Source organism: Cupressus sempervirens, chromosome 4 (genome assembly GCF_028749045.1).
Source record: "Cupressus sempervirens isolate cs-2001-9-10 chromosome 4, ASM2874904v1, whole genome shotgun sequence".
Classification (NCBI taxonomy): domain Eukaryota; kingdom Viridiplantae; phylum Streptophyta; class Pinopsida; order Cupressales; family Cupressaceae; genus Cupressus; species Cupressus sempervirens.
This window is the reverse complement of record NC_143121.1, coordinates 465,548,480-465,569,158: the sequence shown is the minus strand read 5'-3', so window position 1 is coordinate 465,569,158 and position 20,679 is coordinate 465,548,480.

Here is a 20,679-nt window from a genome sequence, read left to right as displayed (position 1 = left end):
ATATAAAATTGTAATTTTGAATGTAATTTAGAAGTAAATGAAACACGAAATACACTAGGTTAAGAACAACATAGCTATATCATCTTAATTTGGTAATAACATAAAAAGGAATTAAATTGGCTAATGAAGTTAAGAATATGTATCTTACGTATCTAATAAAAAATTTAGAACAATCAAGCAATGTTCGAATCTTTGTCATAACCCATAACCTTAGAATGCAACTTATACACATTCAGTTATAATAGTTACCATTTGAGTATAACCCTAACCTAATGACACATGTTAGCCTTTTTAAATTAAACTTCAAGTCATCTCACTAAACTGTAAAACATAAATGTATCCTTTAAAAAATAAATTAGTTGTGTTTTTCCTTGTAAAATTTTGGGCATGACAAATAGAGGATAAGAAGAGAATGACCTTAATCGCTTGGGATAAGATTTGTAAACCTAAATTGGAAGGGGGTCTGGATATAAGATCTATTAGAAGTATGAATAAAGGTTTATTAGCTAAAAAAGGTTGGAAAGTCTATCATGATAACAAGGAATGGAGCTCTATCTAGAAACATAAGTATCCTTATGAGGCTCCATCCTTTTTGATTTTCTTTCCTACCCTATTGTTCCTTCTTCTTCTACAATCTAGAATGTAGTTTAGGGAGCTAAACATATTTTAAACAAAGGATGCAAATGGAAAGTAGGAAATAGGAGTAAGATTAGGTTTTGGGATGATGAATGACTACTGGATCATCCTCTGATTGAGGATTTTAATGATAGGAGTTTTGTGGAAAGGTGTAAATAGGATTTTGGTGAATATGTGGAGAATTAATAGGTTCAGATTGAATGGGTCAATATTGATGTCATTAATCTGGATTTTTCTAGCATCTAGTTTTCCTTGAATGCTATTAGCCTCTACCCTAAAAAAAAAGATATCTTGGTTTGGGGGATTGAACCAAGAGGATGCTTCAAGGTCTCTTTTGTTTTCAAATTAGAGGATAGAGAAAATACTCCTTTATGGGCTAAAGCATGGATTAAAGGGCTTACTCCAAAATCAATGTCTTTTTTTGGACTTTACTTCAAAACAAAATCTTAACTCTAGATAAATTGCAAAAGAGAGTAGTCTACTTGGTGAACATATGTTTTCTTTATAAGAAGGACATTGAAGACATGAACCACCTTTTTGTAAACTATTGTTTTAGCTAAAATGTTTGGAGATATCTCCTCAAATACTAGAATTTAGATTGGGTTCAACACAATGATATTGATCAATATTTTCACGGCTAGACATGTCCTACTAAGGATGTTGATATTGGTTTTCTTTGGAAGATTTCTCTAACTCATCTTTGATGGGGTATCTAGAATTTGAAGAATAATAGAATTTTAAGAAATAAGGGGACCTCTAATTGGGTTTTAGGTCAAAATATAATCAGATCTATAAAAGAGAATTTTGTATCTCAGAGAAAAATATTTGATGAGATTTAAATAAGTAATTCTATGAATGCTAAAGGTACTATAACAAAAGAAAAGGATTAGAGACATAATGTTAAGTAGAGATGTCCACCTATGGGCTAGATTAAAGGTAATTTTGATGGCTTTGCTAAAGGGAATCCAGGAAAAGCTAGATGTTGAGTTATCTTCAGAGACCATTACAATAGGGTTATGGATGCTATTGCTATCCCTATAGGGAAGTCTACTAGTCATAAAGAAGAGGCAATGGCTGCTCTATTCACTATAAGGATTGTAGTGGAATCTAGTTTTTAGAATATTTGGTTAAAAGAGACTCTCTTAACATAATTAACATATTGAAAAACAAGAGTCCAATTAACTTGAGTATTGAGGGAAGTATAATGGAAATAAAATACCTTACCATAAATTTGATAATATCTATATCTCTCATATTTTTCAGGAGGGCAACAAAGTTGTTGACTAGATTGCAAATCAAGTGATCTATGGGGAAACTAAGTTGAGTTGGCAAGATGACCTAAGAAAGGAAGTGGAGCTAAAAACAATTATTAATTATGATATGGCACATGCTAATGAAGGAAAGATTATGCAAGATCAAGAAATTTATTAAGGAAAAAGATGGGTTTGTGGAAGATTTTCTAAGTACCCCTAGGTGGTAGTTTTGTATAATTATGGACTATAATTGGCACACATGCAAGGTTAAAGGTTTCTTGGAAATCATTAACACATTACTCTCCCTTTTGGTGACTATTTTTTAGTCTAGTTATAGGTGTAGAGATGAATATGAGATGGGAGGGGAACTAAGAAAGCAAGAGTCAAATAACTACAAAGAGTGGAGGAAAAATTTTAATGTTTGTGATGTACTAAAAAAAGGGAAAGTCATAAATTATATAGAGAAAGAAGTCACACATTATAGAGCCCTTCAAAAATTGGATTGAAGATAGGGTAACATTGCATGGGGTCACTGTGAAGTTGTTGGAGGAGTTCATTGCTAAGATTATGAGTCTTCCAATGGAGGGTCTCAAATTCAACAACGAAACCATTATCTCAAATGAGACCTTCAAAGAATTCCCTAAAATTGATGAAGAGGAGAAAAAGATGGAGACGAATGATATTTTTATGATCTAAGCTAGATTAAGGTAATCTAGAGGGACATTTTATCATGTATCCATGAGTATTTTATCCTTTATGGTAGAGCTAAGAGATTCCACAAGTTTCATTTTGTATTCCTAAATAATTTTAGATATAAAGATAGAATTTATTTCCTATTCTGCCTAAAGTACTATTTGATACAAATCCTCCAAGCACATAGGAAGAAGGAATCTCATCATGTGCTCCAAATTTAAACCTTCTTAATCCTTCTTAATGTGCTCTAAGGGCTTAATCATTCTTATTGATAAGTATTGTAAAAGTAAGGCTATTAAACCCTCTCTAATTTTGAAGAAAAAAAGGAAAGTTTCTGGTAATGAACCCTCAAAGAAAAAGGTTAAAAGTGAGGAAGGCACTAGTGATAAAGAACACTAAATAGGGTTACAAGCATGAGATTAAAAGGAAGAATGTTGAGGAAGTGACAAATTTTGAGAATTTTTCCAAGGATGACAATAAGACCAAAATGGGAGACCTTAGCTCAAACCTAGAAGGTTATTCTAGAAGTAAGGGTATGTTTGCTAGTAAGGATCATGTGGAGAAAAGAAAAAATAGAAAAATAGAATCAAATGTTGGGTCTGAAGCTTTAAAGGATGATGAGGGGAAGATAGTGTTCTTTCTTCTCCTCCTAGTACTAAATCTAGTAAGCAGAAAATGGACATTGACATAGAAAAGAAAAATGAAGGTAATGTCCTTGTTATGAGAAAGCATATCCCAAGTAAGGAGAAGTAGGATTCTAACACTAACATCTAGGTCAATAACACTACCATTAACACTACAATTAGGACTGAAGAAGGTAATAGGGATAAGACTCACCATGCAAAGCTCTCTTTTCTTCATACTTCCAGACTTAAAGTGGAGGCATTCCTACAACTAGACTCATGGCTATAAAATGAAATCATGGTGCTCAAGAAAAAAATTGGAGTCATTCAAAAAGAATGAGACCATGAACATTTTATGAGAGCCCATTAGAGAAACTTATTGGTAACATCCCCAAAAAACTAAAGGATTATTATTTGGAAATCCATCAAATTATTAAGGAAAGTGGGTAGAGAATGGAGTAGGTCACTTCCAATTGTGTATTTTAGTAACTAGTTTAGGCAAGAAAATAAATGAGGAGATCATGTCTCCAAACACTACTATGGTGAGGGGTCCAGGAGCGACCTAGCAAGAGAACAAGCTAGAGTATGAGGAAAAATATCATTGATGCTCCTAAGGTTTCTATTTCTACCATGATTGATATTAACTAGACTACTACAGAAGTAGGCAAGGAGGTGGAGAAGAGCATCAAGGAACTACTATAAGTGCTGGTGTGCTAGTTCCTGGTCTAGGTGGTTTTGCTAGTTAGTTTATTTTTATTTTCTAGCTTTTTATTTAAAACTATAGGTTCCAGGTTCTTGTAAAAACTAGGTGTGTTTGGTTTAAACTTGCGGTTTTAGGTTCTTGTAAAACCTAGTTTTATGTGTTTTTTGCTTTACTATAGGTTTCAACTCCTTGTAAAACCTAGCTTGTTCTTAATGCTAATCTTTTGCTTTTGTTAAAGGGTTTTAGGTCCCTTCAAAAACTCCTTTTACCTTAATCTAAAGCATTAAGAAGTGCATGATATTTAAAATATAATGTAAAACAATATTTTTCATTTGTATTTACAAAAGAAAGTGAGTACTTTTTTAATGATATATTTTCATGATATAAAAGGAGAATTATATACAAGATCTTGTATAGGCTCTTTAAACAAGGCTATTGAAAATATGAATGCACTGAAGTCAAGCAGTAAAGGAGAGAGGTAAGGTCTATCATTTCCTATTAATGGCAGACTAAGTTGTTGATCTAGATCAGCTATCTCATTGAGTGCCCTTACCTTTATGTTCTCACTAACTTATACCTATGAGATGATAAAATGATGTTAGTTCTACAAGAACTGAGCAATGGACAAACATTAACTCATATCTCTATGTTTGACTACCATACACGTATACCTTCAATAACATTATTCAAGAAAAATAAAGAATTTGACATCGAGTGCACTTTCAATTTCACCATTCAAAAATCTTGAAAGGAAAAAGATCAAACTACTATAAGAAAGAAATGGTAGTATAAATAATATATATTTTTCATCATAAACTAAGACATCATCCTCAACAAAAAGAAAATCATCAAGAGATAACATATAAGATCATTATGCATTCAAAATAAATTGATCATATATTTTAAGTACTAAGATGCAATGAAGAAATGATAGTCAACACATCATTTTTAAAAGAATATTGTGTGACACAAATAGTAGATCAACACATTATTAATCTAAAATGTCTTATGAGCAATAGAACATATGCATTATTGTAGGTTTGATGAATGTAATGGCAATGTAGTGTCATTAATAAAATAATGATAACAAAAATTCATAGAATTTGAACTCATCAAAGGAATATACTTATTTATTTTCACTAATGAGTAAACATATTCATTGTGCACAACACCAAATCATTAAAAAAATCAGTCATTTTGCATGGGCTTTTCTGGGCAATCAAAGGAGAAACTTGAAAAATGCCTTCTGGGTTATGTAAAGAGTGGGGTTAATTTGGTCTTATGAGATTATACTTTTCAAAAAAGTAATGAGGAAATAGATAGCCATAATTTTCTTAGGAATTTTTCTTATTTATCAAATATGGTTGAATATATGCTGCAAGAAATTTAGTAAAGAATTGAAGCCACTTTCAATGAGAAAGCATGGAAGATATGTGTTGATTATAATATATAATGATGAAATAAAATCATAAAAGAAGCAAAAATTGAACCTTCATTCAGATGCTCACTTCTTGCAAGTCATGATTGGAATAAGAAGCTACAACTAGTTTAGTGGATATATAAAAAAAGGGAAAATCCTTGGGTTTTGGAGTGCTCAGGTATGGATAAATAGAAACAAAATAGATGGAAAAGATACACAAGAAAAGTCTATAATCAACACATCTTCAATATGTAAAAGAATAATGACATCAAGTAGACTCACAAAAGTCACACCACACTATGTAAGAAATATATTGTACAACAATAGTAAGCTATGGAGTCATAATTGTTTATGTATAACTTGAAGGTGCAAATCCTCAATACAACCCATGACATAGATAGCAAAGATATGTTAAAATATGTATCTATTGCAAGAATTTTAATAAAGGAAAATTAAATATGCATCTCTAACATAATTTCAAAGTTCTTCATTTAAAAGCATCAATTTTTTTGTAAACTTCAGAAACCCATTAGAGTAAAGGGTAAAATGAAAAGGTCTCATAGCTAATGAATAGAGGACCATTGATAGCTACAAAAAAGAAAAGAAAAATGCCAATGATAATGTATAGAACATGTTAAAAATAGAGGAAAATGAAGAGAAGGTTCAAATTTTGATCAAGATCTCTAGTCAATGATCAAGGTGGATACCCATGCTAAAAAGAGAGTTCATATTTATTAAATGAAAATATTTCATGCCAAATGATAGTGAAAATAAAAGTTTTTTGCATTTTTATGTAGAGAAAGAGAGAGTAGCACTCTAGAATACCCATACTGTAAAAATGAAAGAGCATACTGTTGGCTAACAGTTTGTTTTCCTTAGAGTTTGGTTTATACCTTGACTCTTAATTTGCCCAATGCGGTAAAAAATAAAACAATCAATGATAGAATGGGTCAATATAGTAATCTATTAGAGGCCCCTAAATTGAAAGGCAACTCCCTTGTGGTAAAAATAATTTTTTTTTTAGTAGATCAACTAATTTGGGGAGTATTCTCTTAACCAGAGAGAAAAAAGAGGTATAACCAGATTGCCCAACACTTTAAACAATCTAGGAAAACTTCAGATTATGACTCACAACCTCCACAACTATGAATGTATACAAGTAAATTTTAAGCTCATCTAACACCTAAAATGTAATCTATTCTATCTTTTAAATGTGAGATACAACAATTCAAGACTATCTAGCAATGCATGCTGCATAAGAAGAGAAAGTATGGTCAACTAGACAATACCCAGATTTCCCAAGTTATTGAGATTTGATAATACCTAGATTTCTTCCTACTCAGTCCTTTTTATTAACCAAATCCTCTATGTCTCACACAAAAATGAAATGCCCATGAACTATCTTGCATAGAACAAATGAATTAAGATAATACTATAAATGAGGGAAGTAAAGCTTACAACCATTGTAAAGAAAGAAACAAAACCCAGTTATTTACAATCTCATAGCTTTCATTAACAACATATTTCATTCCAAGTACCACACAAGAACTAAATGGAAAAAAAGATAAAAATGTAGATGCAGAGTCTCATATAGTAGTCGCAACTATAGGGGTTTGTCTACATAATAATTTTCTAATTTTGTTTACTTGTCAAAAGGTTACATTTATAGGCCTTCTTAGAAATGGCCAGTTACATTTAATAATTACGCCGTAGAGAATCTCTAAATCATTCTAATAGTAGGAGTGATTGGAGAGTTGTCTTTTACAAAACTTTAGCCTTCGAGAAGAATGCCAAATATGGCTACAATATTAAAAATTGAGAAAGAGAAGAGGTGACACTTGTCAAAGAGAGTGTCAAAGCATAAAATTTTCTTTAAGGTCATAACCTTGGCTCTATATGTTTTCATTGCATTAGTTACTATTGAATATTGGCTAATAGAGATATGTAATTATTATTGCTTCTGGTAACACATGATGTACATGCTTAAAGGAAACCTAGGAAATAAAGATACTTAGCTTTTGGTACTTAGAAAATTGGTATACAACAATATATTGTTTTGTATGTAACTTATTTTTGATATCATATTATGACTAGAAAAGTAAGATATAAATAGTATACATGTTGATGATGACATGTATAACCTTAGAAGTTAGTACAAACTATACAAGAAATAGATGTTCATGTTTTACCAGTGAAACAAGACACCAAAATTGAAGTAAAGGAATTATTTTATTTATAAAATAATTACTTACCCAACTAGGGCTGGCATCCTAGATGTTTACTTTAAGTTGGAAAAGTGTATTGTGGTCTTAGCTGACCTAGCAACAATTTTTGTAAAGGCATGGTATTTATGCAAAGGAAATCTTGCAAATTCAAGAGTGCTATCTTGGAGAAATTGAGTTGAGCAATTGCATGTGAACTTTTGTGAAAGTGATAAATGCAAAGTTTGTGAAGCTATTAAGTGATCTGAGATCAAACTGAGAAAGAATCTCTATTCTAGAAGTCTGACTACTTGTTTGGGCAATAAGCTCTTCTTGTAATTGGAAGTGCATATTTGGGTAGTGGGATCATCTTGCATACATTGTGCTAAACTCCTAATAGGGTCCATCCTCTAACAAGGAACTTATATATTAGTATATTATCTAGTGGGTATCATCCCCACCGAGGTTTTTTCTTGGCCAGGGTTTCCCTAGTTAACAAAATATGGTGTTATGAGTTATCTTTGTACATGGTTATTGTTACTATTTAGTATTACTTTATTACTTTGTTATATATGATTTAAGTTAACAAATAATATCTAGTTGGTGACTAAAGTTTGTAGCTTATTGATTCATGCCCCCCTCTCAGTAATTTCTATTTCTAATAGTTGGTATCAAAGCATAGTTACTTTGAAGAGGCTTAAAAACTTGAGTAAGATCCCTATGGATATGGAACGATTAAAGAAGAACCTTGAAGAGGCACTTGAACAAACTGATCTCCTTACTAGAGAAAGAGACAAGCTAAAGGATAGATGTGAAGACTCCAAAGTATACATTGGAAAGTTGAAGGAAAATTTTGAACATCTCAAATCCAAGCTTGAATATATTGAATCTAAAACTAGTGATGATGATTATTCAAATCTAAAGACAAAGTATAACATCTTGAAGTATGTATTAAAGACTATGAATCTAAAGTTAATTTGATGAATGATCCTAGCAAAATTGAAAATGATTTGAAGACTGAGAATGCAAATCTTAGAGCAAGTTTGGCAAAGAAGACATCTAAATTTGAAACATTGAAAGAAGATCATGAAGAACTTGATAAGTACAATACTAGTGTGAAAGGTGAATTACAAGCTAAAGGATAGATGTGAAGACTCCAAAGTATACATTGGAAAGTTGAAGGAAAATTTTGAACATCTCAAATCCAAGCCTGAATATATTGAATCTAAAACTAGTGATGATGATTATTCAAATCTAAAGACAAAGTATAACATCTTGAAGTATGAATTAAAGACTATGAATCTAAAGTTAATTTGATGAATGATCCTAGAAAAATTGAAAATGATTTGAAGACTGAGAATGCAAATCTTAGAACAAGTTTGGCAAAGAAGACATCTAAATTTGAAACATTGAAAGAAGATCATGAAGAACTTGATAAGTACAATACTAGTGTGAAAGGTGAATTAACTCAATGTAAGAAAAAACTTGTGAAGCTTTATTCTAGTAGATAAAATCTTGATGATTCAATGTCAATATAGACACTTACTTATGATAAGACTAGTCTTGGTTATCTAATTAACATAAACCTAAGATTAGATTAGATCTAAAAGAAAAAGACAAATCTGATGATAAGATTGAATCCAGTCAATCTTCTAATAAACCTAAAGAAGACAAGGAAGTTAAAATATTGGATGAACCAAAGCAAGTGGAATATCCTAAGGAAACCAGGTATGAATTTAGAGGTAAGTGTTTTTCATGTAATGAAATAGGTCATATAAAAAGAGATTGTACAAATAAGCCATTTAATCATGTTAAGGATTTTTATTCTCATAATTTTCATGGTATGGGTCATAAAGAAATTTATTGCAGGAAACCTAAATATGATTATGATAGAAGGGATAGTAGAATGTCTAGAAATACCAACCTTGTAGATAGAAGAAGATCTAATGAAAGGACATCAAGAGAAGGAAGACCTTATGAAGATAGAAGATAGAACGTGTGTTATAAATGTAACAACTTTGAAAACATAGCTCATAATTATCATGCACCTAATGATTAGAAAAATCCTAGAAGTAGAACACCATTATGTTAGTTATGCAACTACTTTGGACATACAATAAAGTATTTTAGAATGGATAGAAACTTTAGAGATAGAAGGAACAATGGAAGAAACTTTAGAAATAGAAGGAATGATGGAAGAAATGTTAGAAATGATAGAAGGAACCATGAAAGGAACTCTAGAACTAACAAAGATAATGAGGACCAAAGAAATGTAGTCGGTGAACTTTGAGAAGAACTCAATAAGACATATGTAAAAGGATTAGACATATCAAAAGAAAAGCTAGAAGATGATGAGACAGGAAGATCGAAGTCAGTTATTGAGTTTGATTCAATTAATTTGAATTAAGTTTGCTCACAACACTAGAATTTGAAAACTTCATCTAGAGATTGAACTAAAAGTAGTGAAGCTGGGAGAAGGTATATCGAGATAAGTTTAGACACTATCTAATATCACTTATAATTTGGAGTTTATCTAAACTAGTTATGAAGGAATTAAGAGTTACTGTTATTACAAAGAAAGTTAAATCTATAGCAGAAGATGAAAACTATGTTCTTACTAAGAATTTTATGGAGTGAAGTTTTGTGGAGCATTGTTATAATGGAAGGAAGCTATGGTGAACTTGGGGTAACACCTAAAGATTAGATAGAAGATCTTGAGCAGTTGCTTGATTTCAAATGTAATCGATAGCTTTTTTGTGTTTGCAAAGTATGCAATTAATGCAAGTTCAAGTTAAATGAATAAAATGTAGTATAGACTTGATTACCACTTCATTGCAAATGCACCAGCAGCATAAAGCACTCAAAAGTGACTTCTGAAGCTGATTTTGAAGTAAAACCTATTCTCAAAAAATTTATTTTATCATTTATCAACAAAAAATTATTCGATAAAAGTTCATACTTGTTAGAATCATGGATATGTCAGTAGTTCACAATATTGAGAATGAAGAGACCAAGATTGAAGATTATTTCCATGAAACCTATAGAAGGAAACACTAACTTAGTATTATCCATTACTCTTAACAATGTAGTAGAGTTGGATGATATAGGCAATTATCTTACCAATAAATTTGAATCTATTGAAAGTGAATATATGAATAAGGATATGGAATTAGTCTTTAATCACAATATGACTATGAAGCCTAGATTTGAACATTTGAAGGAACTAGATCTATTTAAATATCATTTTTATCGATAATTGGACATAAATGAGTGGACATAGATCATACTAAGTAGAATACATGATGGAAAACTATGGATGCAAGATAGTGTAGTTGATATTTCAGTCAATCTTATTCATGAGGTAACTGGTCTTTGCAAAAAAAGTAGTGTACCTATAGGTGAGAAATTGGTTAAGAAGAAGGTTGATATCTACACCAAAGTATTGTATAATGGGAAGGCCATGGTGATAAGAACCATTAAACAAGATGATGTAAGATTCTTGAGTAGAATCATTGCTTGCTCTATATGTGATAGTTCAATGTTTGATGAATTTTTAGTTGAATTCATCTATGTAGCATATAGATATGTATTGAGAAGAAACAAGTTAATCTTAGTGAAATTCTAAGAATCCAACTTCTTGAGAACCTAGAAAAGATCAAAAGGACTAAGAATGGTGTGTCTAGATTTCAGTCACTGATCAATTATTTATTTTTCCATGTGGTTAAAAGATTACCATATTTGTCAATTATAGAGATTATGAGCAGTGAAAGGTGTACAATGGAGAAAATTATAGATGTATGTAGAAGACATCCAATAGATAATATATTGGATAGTGGAAACTTGATAATGAAAAAAATTTAGAATGAAATGAGACAGAGATTTAGAATTGCACCTACAATTGTAGACAAATTTAAAGAAGAAATTTGTGTTATAGTTGATATATTTTTTACCTATATTCAAGCAGTAGAACATTAGTAAACATTTATTGATCCCTTAGGTTATGAATTGTGTGATGAAACACCAATTGGATACATTGATTTATTGTTAAAATTAGAGAAGGACCATTTTGAATATAGATTTGGAACTTATGATGAGATTATGTAATTAGATCATTAGGCATCCTTGGAGAAGGCATCTTACAAGAAGATTGAAACTATAATGAAGAAAGCTTTATCAAAGGTTGGAGTGGCTGAGAGTGAGTCACAAGCAATTAGACAAACTATCAAGCAAGGTGTATTAAAAGTGCAACCTCATTCAATATCTATTGTAGAGACATCTTCAAAATAGAGTGTTCCCTATGTAGTAGTGTGAGATGTTTAGTCAAGTGAGTTGAAGAGAAAATATGAGAGATTAGTGGAAGTTGTGACCACAAAATTAAAAGGGTCAAGCAACAAGCCATTGGACTAGGAAAGATACAAAAGACATTGTTGAAAATTGTTGAGTCTAGTGAAGAAGAAGAAGAAGAAGAAGTTAAAAAAATAGAGAAGGTAACTACTTCTAAGTAGTTAACTAAGAAAAGCTTGACAACCCTAGAAGCCAAAGATAAAGAAAATAAATTCAACTATTGCTAATGAAAGAAACATTGTTAAGATGAACAAATTTTATGATTTTTATAACAACTTTGAGAAAGATCAGATTGATATTTCTACTATGAGATACATTATAGTAAACAACCTAAAACTAAAGGATATTGAATGCATAGTAAACCAAAAGGTCTATGATAGACTCATAGAAAATAAGGCACCAGCTAGAGAAGAGGACATAGAACTTCAAAAGTCTATGTTAAGAGAAATATACAAGAATGATGACAAAGAAGACATCAAGAGATTGTTGAACAATCTAGCATCTTACTTGAGAAATAAAATAAGATCATTCCTATTTATGGTGGGTGAGAAGGACAAGATAAGAAGTGAGAATGCAACAACTATAAGTTAGATGATGACAGAGTCTAAGGCAACATCTTTACCAACACCCAGAACCTTAAAAGTGTTAGTGATTAGTGACACAATGCAAATAGACTAGACCAATATTACTATTAACATTGATGATACAAACCCATTTGAGAATTTTGAATAGAATGGACCTCATACCAAGGATACTAAAGATAAATTGAGGCAAATTAAAGAGGATAAAAGGCTACTAGAGGAAGAGAAAAGGAAAATAGAAGAGGCCAAGTAGAAATTGCTTGAAGATGAAATGAAAAGAAAAGTAGATGAAGAAAAGAAAAGAGTAGATAAAGAAGAAAAAAGAAGGAAAATAGAGGAAGATGAGAAGAAAATATTGGAAGAGGAAGAGAAGAGAGAAAAAGAAAGGAAGGAGAAAATAAAGTGGAAGAAGAAAGAAGAGTCAAAGAGGCAACATAGAAGAAGCAAAGGGAAGATGACACTAAACCTTCTAGTTCATTCACTTTGCTTTCACTTTCTAGCCTAACAACTGATGATGATGATCAAACTGAATTGATCTCATCTTTATCAAAGCTTATTTAGAAGAACAAGACATTGAAGAGCCTGCAAAGAAACTTGATGGAGGTTACTGAAAAACTACATAGTACTTTGGCAATGTATCACATAGAAGTAGATCTATAATAGAGGGTATAGGAAATGCTAAAGTCTTTTGATGAAGAATTCACAAATTTTTTAAATTTTGTAGAAACAAAGGCACAAATCTCACATGATGCTAACTTGTTTAGCACCATTTGTCAAAATATTAAGAATGATTTGATAATTCTTGATACTTGTATCAAGGAACTTCAAAAGTGTTAATATGATGGAAATATACTATATATTAAGTGTACTCTATCTTATAAGTCGAGTAAGGACATTGATAGTCAGATTGAAGGAAAGATTAGTGAACTAGAGGCTCTATCTATCTAGTTATAGCATCCTACTAGTAAGATTGATGATTTTGAAAGACAATCGCCAGTATTCATAACGATATCAAGAAACTGGAACTTTGGAAAGAACAAATTTTAAGGAAAGTATCATATTTTAGAGAGTCTATTGCTCTAAAAATATCTATTCTTGAGAAACAATTGGAGGAATATGTCAAGGCCAAGGACACTAATTATAACTTTTTGTACATTGACTTGAATGCAGTTGAGATTGCATCATATGCCCTATGTACAATTCTCACCTTTGTTGAATCAGCCAAAGATACATGGACTAAAAGTATGAGAAGTCAAAAGGAAAAATTTGATGATTGCATGAAGATACTATCAATTTAAGGAAAATGTTTTATAGAGATTTTGACAACAGTTTGAGAGTTTTTGGATAGTTTTTGACAAATTAACCTTTGTCATTGATGTTAAAGGGGGAGAAGTATATAAGAAAATTGTAAATGAGGTAAATAGGAGAAATTAATATTGTAAATTATATTGTAAGGAGGAGCATATGTAAGATGGACAAATTATAATCAATGTAATGTGAATGTGTTATTTATTTTAAGTTTTTGATACTTAGCCAATTTTCCCTATTTTGTTGCCATCAATGCCAAAGGGAGAGATTACTAATTGGCTAATAGAGATATGTAATAGTTGTCATTTATGGTAACACATAATGTACATGCTTATAGAAAACCTTAGAAATAAAGATTCTTAGCTTTTGGTACTCAAAAAATTGTTTAAGTATGGAATTTGGTATACAACAGTATATTGTTTTGCATGTAACTTGTTGTTGATGTCATATTATGACTAGTAAAGTTAGATGTAAATAGTATACATGTTGATGATGACATGTATAACCTTTGAAGTTAGTACAGAATGCATAGAAAAGAGATATTCATGTTTTATCTATGAAATAAGACAACATAATTGAAGGAAAGGAATTATTTTGTTTACAAAATAATTACTTGTCCAATTAGGGCTGACATCCTAGATGTTTACTCTAAGTTGGAAAAGTGTATTGCAATATTAGCTGACCTAGCAACAATTTGTGTAAAGACATGGTATTTATGCAAAGGACATCTTGCGAATTCTAGTGTGCTATCATGGAGAAATTGTATGCAAACTTTGTGAAAGTGATATATGTGAGGTTTGTGAAGCTATTTTGTGATCCAAGATCAAACTGAGAAAGAATCTATATTTTAGAAGTCTGATTACTTGTTTGAGCAGTGAGCTCTTCTTGTAATTGGAAGTGCATGTTTGGGTAGTGGGCTCATCTTGAATACATTGTACTACAACTCCTAATAGGTTTAGAATCTCCTAAGAGGGATTCAAAGTCTCCTAATAGGGACTCTCTATACTAAATTTTCTCATTGACTTCTAATAAGGTCCATCCTCTAACAAGGAACTTATATATTAGTATATTATCTAGTGGATATCATCCCCAACAGGGTTTTCCCTTGGCCAGGGTTTCCCTAGTTAAAAAAATATGGTGTTCTGAGTTATCTTTATGCATGGTTACTATTACTATTGAAAATTAATTTATTGCTTTGTTATGTATGGTTTAATGTAACAAATAATATCCAGTTGGTGATTAAAGTTTATAGATTATCGATTCACCCCCATCTAAGTAATTCCTATTTCTAACAGTTAAATTCATTAGTTCATTGGCACCTAGGATGAGAATATTATTAGATCTAATTATCTAGTAATCATACATTTCTGTTAATTCTTCAACTCTGGAGATCTTTGATTGGATCTTCTTAGTTGCATGCCTCAGAACAAAATCTATTGTTGAAAGCTCCAAGATCTTTGACATTTGAAAGCTTTATGGATCACTAGCCTCTTCAATGAATGATGGGAATTTAGCTTTCATTTTTTCAATGTCTACCAATTGACCATTATTGGTTTCATATGATTTAGTATGCAAAACCTTTAGATGTTCAAATATTTTGTCCATGACTTTATGCACCAAATTATGCAGATCTTTTAGCTCATTTTTAGACCTTACTAAGCTCTCAACTTTGAAATTCAATGATTTATCCCAATGAAGCAATGGTTCTCTTAATTTTTTGATATCTAGTAGTAGGTTTCCAAGGTTCTTAATGAGAGAAGGACCTTGGGCCTTCATTTGATCAATCTAGGCACTACCAATTTGACAAAATTGCCTCTCTTGTTGTAGCTTTAGTAGTAATTTTTTTTCTCCTCTTAACTTTGGTCAAATGTGCTTGTAGAGGTGCTTCCAAGTGTAGCCTTGATGTACTCCATAAATTCCTTATTTGAGGCTTTGGTTACCTCATTTTATACCATTAATTCTTCCAGTCAATCCTCAATCTTCTCATTTGTTGATTTCCAAATGTTGACCATAGAATCATGAACTAGAATGCCTATGTCAATAGTTCTGATCTGGGAGTCACTTGTAGTTATCTCATGAAACTTTCCCTCCTTGTAAGGTTCTAAAATCTCTACTAGCATATGATGAATAGAAGAATTTATGGCCAATGTCACTATAGTCTTCTGCTTCTTTTCCTTCTTTGATACAAGCTAATCCAAGGTTCTTGCATAATTAGTTCCATAGCTGGGGCAACTTCCTCACATATTCTCTTCTTTTAATCAATAATCTCTTCTAACCATGACTCAGTTGAAAGGACATTGATTTCTAATCGTAAGGTTATATGATCAATACCTTCCTTGCTACTAGAGGTGTTACCTTTGTCTGCATGGCAGTAGGAAAAGAAGTTACCTTGGTGACTAAGAGGGATAGAGTTTCATCTTGTTGAGATGCCTCCTACTCTTGACCATCCAATGTACTATTCTCATCATCAATGTTGATGAATAGCATAGGGAAATAGGGATTATCTGCTAGCTTCTCCCACTCCTTTGCTTTGTTTTTATCATCATCCCAAAGCTTCCCCATGTCTGGTAGGGATCCTCCTCTAAAAGTTAGAGTAATTTGAACATTCTTTTCAAGAGGTTGTTCTCCTCCTCCACTAACAAAATGTGTTGGACCAACTAATGTTAACATAGCAGTAGTTGTGGATGTAGCAGCAATTGAATAGAGCTTGCACTTCCAATTATTTTCTTCCTTTCATTAGTCCATTTCACCCACTTGCCTATTCTTTTAATGATTCTACACATTAGAACTTCCATTGTGTTGACAAAAGGACCTTTAGGTGGAGTTGACACAATGGGGATCTTCTTGATTTTGTCGTAGGTTGAGGGATGTATGTAGGATCCATCATATACAAGATTGAAAACATCAAGAATATCATTATATAATATAATTTTATTTATTGTTAACCTAGACCAATACCTCTCTCTAGTTTGGTATTCATCATAATATCCAGCCCAATAGTCTTCAATATACAGGACATGCCTATAAGTGTATCCAACCTTTAGATGATCTCTTACAAAGTTCACTGGGTCATACTGGGGCTTTATTACCTCACAATTAATCAATTTAATCTTTCTATCAAATCCTTTGACTAGATTACAAGCATAAGATCTAGAAGCACATGAATACAATCCTACCAATATTAGGAAATAAATCTTGAGTATTTTCTTCACATTGGAACACAAGGTTTTCACCTCCAATATTTTCTTACATAGCCCAATAAAAAAAACCTTGTCCTTGGGATACCTAGGAAGCCTTTTGGGGAAACCATCAAATGAACCAATCCTTAGGTAGGAGAAATATGAGAATTGGATGAAATAAAATCCAAATTGGCCTACTACTGATATAGTCTTAGGTGAAAACCTTCACTTAGGACAACCTTACAATTCCTAGTGCAACCTCATTGTAAAGGCATCATTAACATTTACATATTCTTCAAAGCTCCTCTGTAGCTATAGGTGAGGATAAAACTCATACAACCTGGTGTTCTCATCATAGTCTTTAATACTAGAAAGACCTATCCAGAGGTGATGTGTGGCTAAGGCATATGTCATATATGAAGACATATAGAATTACAAAAATGCCTTAGCCGAATTCAGCCAAGAAGAAAACTCTTTACATATGATTTGAGCCCCTTCAATCTAAAATCCTTCAACACATATGGCATATACCAAAAAGAAGAAATGTTTGAAGAAATTCAAGATCTCCTCCTTTCCTTTCAATCTTAGTAATAATGCCAAGATGTTTACAATTTTTTTAAAAATTGGTTCCAAAAAGAGTCCTTGGCATTTTACTCTTTTTGGAATGAGGTGTCTAGAATCAAGTTATTTTCATGTCCTCTCTTCTTAGAGTCTTCTTTTCATTGAAAATTGATGAAGATGAAGAAAAGTTTATGTTGTAGTATTCTTCTTTCATAGGGGTGCCAAATGCAGATTGCATCAACACTTTGTTTATAGAAAGTAGAATAGACTAATTCAGTAGCAATATATGCTTTGTCTTTATGCTGTATCTTTTGGTACATTCCTTTACTAGCTCTAGCACTTGCATGGGCATGGCGAATCTGACAACTAAAACTAATCTGCTTCCTTTAATTTCTAGGCTTTAAGGTGAATAGGCTAGGAATTTAGCCTTCTATGTAGGTCACCTAAATCATAAAAGTTGAAGGAGATGTCTAAATAGTTCCTTAATTCACTTTCCAAACCAATTAGACAATCATACCTTGCTGCTCTAATTTCCATTATCTTATACTTTTATAGAGGAGATAAATCTCTTGAGAAAATATTTGTTAATGAAGAGCTTAGTTAAGAGACAATCTGATCATATAGATGCATGAATTTGAATGTTGGTGCCACATAGATGAAATAAATCAAAAGTAATGGCCGTAAGAGTTATATTTGTCATAAATTACATGGTAAATAGCCATTTATATTTTTTACTTCCACCTATATGATGATTCATAAATTTGATGACCATATCATTCACTTAAATCTCATATAGTAATGAGATTAGCCACTTACTGAATTAGTTGAATTTTATTTTATAGAAACTCCCATCTTTACTTCAGAATTTGGAACAAGGGCTCACACCAAAACTCTTTATAAGTTGGGGAGGAAATATAGATTTATCTTTCTGCAAGCTTGCCTTTTCCTTTGATTCAAGATCGTAGCACGAGCAATACTCCTTTGGCACTTTGGGCACTTTATTTCTTTCTTTTCCATACAAGGCTTTCTCCCTTTATTGTAAAAGTTGACTTGGGGAAGCCACAAAATGGATTCTTTTCCTTGATCACTTGAATAATTGTTTTTTTTTCATATTGTGATCTTGCTTTACAACCAACTCTATCAAAAGCATCTTTTTGGTATCTTTATAGAATATCCTTCCATCAAGTTTTAGAATTGTTTACCTTCCTTTTCCTCTAGAAAATAAGCTTTGAATGTTTCCATTAGATGGAAAAAAACCATTGAGACCTTCACTTTCTGAAGAGAGAAATAGTTAGAATTAAATTTCATTTTTTTTGGTTTCTTTTCCTTATATGTTATAAAGATGAATCCCTAACCATGGATTCATAATTTAGTAATGCATATCAATGGTGTATATTAACTTCTTTATAACACAATGCTTGGGTCCATTGGACAAGTGGAGTCTTCCGAATGGAGTATAAATTCTCTTGCTTTATCCACCTAGCCATTCATATTTAAATCAAAACCTTGGATCTAAAATAGCATCAATGATCAAGATATGATCTTAATATCTAGGAAAGCTTTTTGCTACAAACTAAGATTGATGATTCCATGCTTCATCATGAGCATTTAAGCATGAGCTATTTGAGATAATGAGAAAGTAGGGGCTCTCAGATCAAAACTAACTTTAAGCTCTCCTTGCTTTTACTTCATAAACACATTAGACGATGTTCACTTCTAGAGGATGAGCAACTAAAAGGGTAAATTTCTATTTCTGTGCACAAAAATGAGCTCGTACTTTAGATCTTCAATTTGAGAGTTTATTAGATTTATATCTTTTATTCTCTTGGTATTTTCACCATGAATAGACTAGAAATATACCTACAAATGAAATTGTTTCTTTTTTCTTCATAATATCCCTTGATGAAGTTTAGCAAGGATAGATAGCTAGCGAAGAGGGCTGAAATCTAGAGAAAACATCTTACTTGAGGTAGGCATAAAATTGCAAAAACAAATAGGACTTTCTTCTCATCGGGAAGATTCTTAGACAACAACCTACCCAAATCTAGATCACCTAAGACCTTAATATAATGAAATGACAAGAATCTCACATGGAGGCATAAGGAGGAAGTGGAGCAGGGAAAACCTAGAAAGAACACCAAATGAAAGAATTAGGATATTTGATGAGAGGAGAGTCACCTAGTGGCTATATAGACAAGAAATTAAACATAATTGCAATGAAAACTCATCAAGCTAGAAGCTTAAAAGGGATGGACTGAAAGTCTAGCAACAACTAGCTCTGATTGCGGACTTGCACATGCAAATTCCTAAGAAGGGACCTAGAAGCTTTGGTTTTGCATAGGTAGAATGAAAAACTATAAGGGGTCAACCCCTAAGCTAAGCACACAATAGAAAGAGAAAACTAGACTAAGAAAACATGACACAAAATGAGGAAAAAAAAAAGAGAGGAAAGCCTACCTAGACTAACTCTAACTATAGGGGTTACTTGCTTTCAATTGTGGATCTAATACAGTTTTAGATCCTAGCCATTGTAGGAAAATGATAGAGTGTTTCTAGTGGGATAGGCCAAAATGAAAGAATTGTTTTGATTGACTTGCACAATATTGAAAGGGCCTTTCCATAGAGAGTCAAACTTATGTGCATAACTTTGGGTTCATGTCTCTTATCCCATAACAAGACTGGATCATCTTTCATAAACCTTATTGGACTTTCTTTCTTGTTAGAGAAGCTCTTCACACACCTCTAATGTTATTTGATATGGTCAACTAATTTCCCATGCTTTTCTTCCAACTTGGTTAGGTACATGATTCTCTTTTCTAGACCACTTTGAAATACTAGGTTCTTAATTACTTGCTACAACCTAAAAATGGATAGCTCTAGTGGAAGGGGAAAAATAACCTCAAATCCATATACTATCTCAAATGGGGAGATACCAGTGGCCTTTTTAGGTGTTAGCCTATCTGCCTAAAGAGCTTCATGTAGCTTCTTGTGCCAATCCTTCTGATTATTACAAATAATAATGTTAACCAAATTTTTGTTTCTTGATTCTGCTTGGCTACTTTCTTAGGGGAAATATTCTAAAGAATGATTGAGATGTATATTATTGTCATAGAAAAATTCCAATCTCTATTGCAAAAAAGTATGTAGAATTATCCATGACTAGCTTCAATGGGACAT